Genomic DNA, 7,500 nt, shown 5'->3' with positions numbered 1-7,500 from the left:
GCGTAAGTGGTGAATCGCATTAAAGTGTGAATGCAACGGAATGCTATGAAAATTAACCGGGAAGGAAAACGAGGGGGATGTTTTGCTCTTCTCTGCTCGGTCGGGCTCTAATTTACAGATATGGTCGGAGCGCTCATTTCGTGCCTATTGAGCTACACTGAGTGGTTTGCAAGGAGTTTGTGTTTATGGTCCGTTCGCACGATGAAACGTGGCACAAACAGCATTCCTCAGTGATTAGGGGTTATAATGATGTATACATAGTAATGTTCCACAGTCATCGTGAGTTAAATTACGTTGGTTCTGTGAGGGGCGATCCCACCAAAACCAGAACGAGCCGTGCAGTGTCAGTGCTTTTCTGCCTCCCCCAAATGAGCAGAAGTGCGTTACAGTTTGGTATTCCAGAAGCATGAGAAGATATAAAAAATCAGAAAACATTTGGTTAATGGGTTTATCATGTTTATTTGAATAAGGAAGATTGAAACTCCATTTATGCCTAGCATAAATGCTTTAGAGATCTTAATTATTGATGAAAAATCTGCCGTGCTTCTAAATTTAAAGATATGACAATTTTATAGGAATTTTAATCACCTTCCACATTAGGAATTTTCAAGATTTTGTTTTTATGAGGATGGCGCGTATCTCAGCCTTGCAAAGAGCAGCCAGAGCTGCAGGGCTGTGCACACGCGTGGGGCTGAGCAGGGGCTTGGGACGGTCCTCTGCGTCCCACCATGTGCTTTTAAAGCAACTCTTGAGTGCAGCGTTCAGCAGCTGAGCACACTGCAGCGAACACAGAAGGAAGGCAGGCGCGTGGAAAAGCTCTGCGCAGGCATCGGTCTTCTGACACCACCAGAGTGTATTTCCAGGTCCCCAAATTTACGTTTGCTGGCGCTGAGCATTGGTAGTTGGTCACCTACATGGGTTGGTGGTGTTGGGTTTCGGGTTTGTGTTTCCTCCTGAGCGTCGCAGAGCAGCGTTCCCCCAGCAGACCCCTGGCTCGGTTTACACTTTCCCATACGAAGTGTTACCGCTCCGGTAGTTGGCTGCAAGGAAGGATCAGACACAGCGTGCTTCATCCTTTTGTCCTTTGGACACATTTAGCAGCTTCTGACCAGATAAGGCATTTTTGTCCTCGGGATACAAACCAATAACTCAGTGCTGAATTGAGATCTATGGGCGTCCATTCGTTCCAGCCCACACCAGGAGTCGCTCTGATAGTTGGAATGGTTTATCGCAGTGGGGGAAAAAAGGAAAAGAAAAAAAAAAAATCCAACAACCTTTTTTGCACCTTGGGAATAATAATTTGCTAGCAGTGAAGCTATTTTAAATAAACTTCTGTAAGCGTACATGCGAATGCTGCAGTAAGATCTGAGCGCGAAAACAAAACCAAGGCCTTGCAACGGCGATACCGCCTGCCCTCCCACCTTCTAATTCATTGAGAACCATTTACCTCAGCGTGGTTTTCTCACGCAGCGTGGCTGAGTGTGCACACTTGTGCTGCTGTGCACGATGAGGTGTCCTCTGCCACATCAGGGCTGTTCGCACGGCGCAGCAACGCGTGGAGTCACCAAGAAACCACCATAAAGTGCAGCGCAGTCAGGAAAGAGATGCTGCAGGAAAAGCATCCCTGGGAAATGAGGCTGACCCAAAGAAAAGCAAATAAAAGAAAGGAAAAGGCCCATATTTTCTTTGCGGTGTTGCTGAAAAGGATGGGAGTATCATTTTCATAGTGGAATAATGTTTTCTGGGAAAACACAAAAGCAGATGTTCCTCATTAGGAACACCCATTGTCTACATATCACAAGTATGAACAGATAAATCTATCCTATTTCACCCATACATTCCAATGGCTGTAAATGATTACAGGATGCCGCAGTAACTGCTAAACCAAAACCACACTGTGTGCTAAAATAATTCCTCCGTGCCATCACAATATATTTTATTGGAAGGTATGGAAATTCCTGGGAAGACACATCCTCCTGTCTTTTCCTTTCCTTGTTTGGCTCCGTGGTGACCAACTGTTGAGAGCTGAGGAGCGGTGCTGGAGGAGTGGGGCATGGGGCAGCTTGGGGCATGGGGCAGCATGCAGGCAGGGGCAGCTTGCAGGAAGGCAGCTTGCAGGCAGCAGTGAGAAGCTCACGGGCAGCTTGCAGACAGTTTGCAGGCAGGCAACAGTAGCAGTAGGCAGCCTGCAGGCAGCAATGGGCAGGTTGCGGACAGGGAGCTCTCATACAGCTTCCATACAGCAGCAGGCAACTTGCATGCAACCATGCAACTTACATCCAGCAGTGGGCAGCTCTCCAGCAGCAGGCAGCTGGCAGGCAGGCAGCTCTCACGCAGCGGTGGCATGCAGCTGACTTGCAGCCATCACATGCAGCACAGGCTGCCTGTGCACCACGGCATGTCTTGCATGCCCTGCACTGCTCCTCCAGATGGTCTCCCCGCTGCCCTGCTCTGCTGGCACCTCTGCAGGCAGCCAGGGCCCCCTCCCCGCAAACCTGGCATGGCGTTGCAGGGTTTGGAGGCTTTATCATTCCGCGTGTGTCCCACTTTCCTGTCGGGCAGCCAGACATCTGTTTATCCCATTTCTTTCGTACAGAGTTTGGAATAGCTTTAGTTTGGGGGAATAAGAAGTTTTGTCATATTCAGCAGCTGTTGCCGAGCCCTGCAGCTCCCGGCATACTTGCGGGCTGACCTCAGGCTGCGCGTGGGGCGGACGCTGCCCGCATCCCACACCTCTGCACGGCCGCTGGGTGCCCACCGTGGCTCTGCCCGGGGTCCTCAACCTACCCACGGTGCAGGGCTGCGCCTTGGCTGCGGTGCCGGAGCAGTGGCCGCAGACTGATGGGAGGGTTTTTTAGGCACCAGTGTTTCCTTTCACTTCCTGTCACAAAGGTCAGCGGGAGCGACCTTTGCTGGCGGTGCCGGGCGCTGAATTATTCATGTGATTGACTTTTTGTCAGCGCACACAGTTGTGCTCTGGGACATTTTATTCATTTACCTCATTTAAAGCGCCTTTCTGCACCTGTTCAAGTATTAATATCATGTAATTTGGGCCTAATGCCGATTTTGCTGAACACTCATTATATTTTTTATTAGCTATATTTCCAAACGATTATGTATGATTATTACCCAGCCTTACAAACAGCAATGGGTTATTCCCCAGACCTTTACATCTTCTTGTCAGGTTGTTTTCAGAAGCGAGGAGGATAAACATTTGACCAGTCCCAATGTTTTTATTCCTACTCCATATCCAACCAGAGAACTTAAAGCTTTTTCCCTTATGGCTTTGCGAAAGCGTGATTAAATCCAACTCTGCGGAAGCTGTACAAATGCCAGCATTTATAAGGTCAACGCTTTTGTTAAAAATGCTATGTAAATGAGGATCTGCAAAAAGGGACATTAAATAAAATTAAATTCATTGTCTTCTTTAATGTCATTTACATTTTGGCTAAGCCCTGGCCTGTCAAGGAGGATTTTTAAAATAATTTTAATTACACATCATTTAGGGATCCAAGGTTTTCTATTCAGTAGCATTTGGATAACCTGCAAAATGGTGACTGTTTATTAACTTCTTAAATGACAACTTGTCATCTCAGCTGCACAGCGCAGGGAGAGCAGAGCAGTTTGGTGTCAGCTTCCTTTAATTCTTATATTTCTTTAAGACATGGGCACAGCTACCGAAGAACAAACCTTACCGTACCTCCGCTGCTCTTCTGCTCTCATTGTCCTATAGGTGCCACCAGCATCAAAGTACGTTATAAAGCGACAACTTTCCCAGGCAACCGTTCCCTTAAAAATTGTCTCTACCAGAAACTACCCCTTGTATTTTTCCTTAGGCAGATGTGGCAGATCCATAGGTTTGCACTAATGACGGAGGCGGGCGGTTGCTCCTGCAGCACTCAGGTGTGAGCACCTCGCTGCTGCTCAGGGTGGAGGGTGATGCTGGGAGCAGGGGCTGCTCCATGCTGTGCTGCATTGCCGCAATGGGGAGTGCAGAATGAGAGGTGTGGGGTGGCAGAGAAGCAGGGCAGAGCAGAGAGATGGGCCTTCCTCATCTCCTCCTTTCTTCCCTCCTTTCCCCAGGCCCCTTGGCCACGCCACTGACATCCTTCTCTTAATCCCCGCTCTTAATCAGAGTGCGAGGCGCGGTTAATGAAATTGTGTAAATACCTGTGCTGCTGGAGGAGCGCTCCGAGCATCCTCCAACCATTGTTCCAAGCAAATCCCCAACGTGTTGGAGGAGACTTCTGTAACACTTTTTTTTTTTTTTTTTTTTTTTTTCCCTCCCTGTATAATACTTGATTATTTGCAGGGAGCCAAAGGCATCGCAGGACTGCTGTAGGACGGAGGAAGGGAATAGCCTGCTTTGGTGAGAAAGGAAAAGAGGGGGCAGGGATTTGAGCAAAGCTGTCAAAAACTATACTGCAGGAGGTACCCTGATACAAACCATCCCGTGCTTCTGCTGCAGCCTTATCAGGTGAAAAGCAAAGATACTGCCAGAGCCTGTAATTTGGTTAGGATGCCTTTGATGAATTGGATTAGGTTATGGAAAAATCTTTCAAACTCAGAGTTCTGGTACGCGAGCTTACAGGAAGTAAATAATTACCCTCAGACAGCAGATAATTAAAAAAAACAACCTGCGAAGCAAAGTGGTAGAGATGGCTTTAATAAAGCTCTGCACACGACGCAGGGCTGAGGGGTCTGAGTGCTGCGGGGCCATTGGGGACCACTGGTGGGGCGCGGGGACCCTGGGTGGGGAGGGAGGAAATTCCCGGCTTGAGGATGGGAATTGTCACCGCAGACAGCAGGAGGTGATTGACAAGCAGGGCTACAGGAAGGGAGAGCTCGGGGAGCTCAACCTGCGCTTGGCAGTGCTTCCAGGGCTCGCGCTCCAGGAAAATGAGAACCATTCACCTCGGCCAGGCTGCCAGAACACAAGCTCCTCTTGTTTGTTTATCTTCACAGCAAATCTCACAAAAATGCTTGTGGTCAAAGCGATGTATAACACAACACTGTGCTGGCATTATTAATCCACTATTAAAATAAAGATGGAACTACGCTTGAAAAAAATACCTGAAGCTGGGGGGTTTTACGGGCCGAGGGTTACCCAGGATTTTATGAGATGCAGTGATTGGAGTTTGCTGTTAACTGTTTTGGTTCATTAGCGATTGAAGCTGAAGGAAGCTCGCTGGTTCCTCGATGAGTCGGCTCAGCCAAACGCAACAGTGCTGCTCCGCTCTGGTTTGTGTTTTGTTGCTGAAGGAGCTCTCCTGATTTCTCTGGGATGGAAAGAATCCAGAGCGCAAACAGCATTTGTTGCATAGAAGGGGAACGTGTTTGTTCCGCCATGTGTGTGGATCCCGGTGTGCTGGGCTAAAGGCAAATCGAACAAAATAAAATATCTGCCATACTTTCAGCAAAAGTTTCACAGCCAGAAAATTACGCGGAGCCAATCATCGTGTGGTCGCGGTGCCAGAAGTGCATAAAGTAAACTGCATCATCTGAGCACAGCGGTGAGGATAGCGTTGTGTTTTCCCAATAATTCACTAGGAAATGAGTTTAACATGTGTGGAAAGGAAGGGGCTTACATTTGTGTTGTTGTAAGACATGTAGCATGGGCCCAGCTAGCGGAAGGAGTCGGCTCCAGCTTGTCTCTAGTGAAAGACGAAACACGGTTACACATCTGGTGAGAAAGAACAGTTCATTTGCCGAGACAGCTCGCTCTCTGCTGCAGCTGAAAGGAGCTATTTTGACAGAAACAAAGCCATGGGGGCTGGGGTGAGCGATTAGCGGTATTCTGCCCGCTAAAAAACTCCTTGGCCTTAATGATAAAGAAATAGGAAAGGAAATAAAGAGACCTGGCCTAATCCTCGGGCAGTGTTTAAGCAGGCTTTCGGAAAGCAGCAATGCAAACAGTGGCTTCTATGCACAGCTCCTGCTGCACTCTGTGAAAGTTTCTAAAAATAAAGGAAAGAATGAAAAATAGTGCAGAAGTTGAAGGAGTTTTTGAGCAGATTTCTTCAGGCAGAAGCCCGGTCTGACTTTCAGGATAAAGCCATTTACCTTCACGTTTGTGCATGGGAAGAAGGGAACCCATCTGTGTGTGAGACCGTGGCACTCTCATTTTAAAGGTGAATTCACTGCTGAAAATGTTGCCTCAATGCTCCCCCTGCTCACAGCCGCTCAGAACGCTCAGCTAGGTTATAAAGCAAACACCAAGACCTGTGGAAGCCCCTGATCTACAAAACCCCACAATCCTATGGTTTGAGCGAGGCTATTAATACACAAAGGAGAGATGTGAGTGCCCTTTATTTTGAATAACAACCAATAAAATTGAATTGGTCTTGGTATTGTGTGGATTGTCAGGAATGCTCTTTACCAATCCAAATTTGATTAGGATTTCCTCTGTATGTTTGTGCAGTTCTTCTGTGGTTTGTGAGATGCTGATGGGCAGCAAGCTTCCTTTATCTAATCCAAATAGTGATATTAAGCTAGATACGTATCTATCATTGTAACCGAGGAGGAAACTTGACCTGGACTCTGCTCTGCTGGAAACAGATGATGGCTGAGAGTGCTGTAAGGGGCAGAAAAGTGGGGAGTGATTTGGTGGCACTTCTGCAGAGCCCACTGATGCCTGAGCAGCGATGGCTGCAAAGGGGAAGGAGAGTAACAGAGAGGAACATGTCACTGCAAAACTTTGTGCCTTTCCATTGGAGATTGACTTTAGAACTGAGAAGATACCCCAGCTTGTGCTTTGTCTGGCCTGCCAAGAATCCTGTAAATAATTCTAGAGACTTTATTTTCCATTCTCCCAGATAGCTGCAGTTCTGTTATAGGAGTTTCCTGCTGAAAGTGCTCTGAGAATTCCATTGGCCATTTCGCATTCCTTGATTTGTAGCTGTCTTCAGTTGTTCTCCAGGTTTTGTCCGGACACACTCATCCCTTTCCTACCCAGGTGTTGGAAGCGCTCCATCTCTTCCGCGCCAACATTTCGTTACCCGGTGCAGTTGACTTCAGTACTTCGGTTTTTAGTGACTGACTGCTGTAATTGTATCTGTGTCTGTTTTCCAAACCGCATAACTTTGAAATAATAGAGTTTCAGATGTAAACCAGAATGATTATAAATAATTAGAAGGGAAGGTAGATTGGGCTACAGTATAAAATGAAACTAATTGTGTTCTGTGTAGTCGTGTTCTTTTTTTTTTTTCTTTTGGTTTAATAAATTAAACTACAAATTTTCTTAATTGCCAAACAAAATGTTAGGCCAGCTTTAACCATTCCTGACAGTAAAACACAACATAAAACCTGCTGAGAGTTATATGTGGTATTTAATAAGAGACAGAGTAATGCAAGGGTTTTTATGGTTAAGTATGAATTCACACCCACCGCATTTGTTTCGCATTAGAAAAGGTTTGTAAATCAGATCAATATGCTTGGATATTGTGGTCCCTTAGTGGGATCTCTTATGTCATTTCTTTCATGATATTTGGTTATTGGAAA

General features: G+C 46.7%; 1 protein-coding gene and 1 long non-coding RNA gene across 17 annotated transcripts in view; one reads left to right on the top strand and one right to left on the bottom strand.

The window, feature by feature from the left end:
• EBF3 (EBF transcription factor 3) overlaps nt 1-7,500 on the top strand; it is a 112,612-nt gene that overhangs the window by 7,026 nt on the left and 98,086 nt on the right. The window lies entirely within an intron of this gene.
• LOC125692890 (uncharacterized) lies at nt 247-1,755 on the bottom strand. The gene is made up of 3 exons (XR_007376916.1): nt 1,448-1,755; nt 1,143-1,208; nt 247-1,040 (listed from the first exon to the last, which is right to left on the bottom strand). It is a non-coding gene; the product is annotated as an uncharacterized LOC125692890 (long non-coding RNA).

Source organism: Lagopus muta, chromosome 5 (genome assembly GCF_023343835.1).
Source record: "Lagopus muta isolate bLagMut1 chromosome 5, bLagMut1 primary, whole genome shotgun sequence".
NCBI lineage: Eukaryota > Metazoa > Chordata > Aves > Galliformes > Phasianidae > Lagopus > Lagopus muta.
This window is presented reverse-complemented; position numbering and strand designations above follow the sequence as displayed.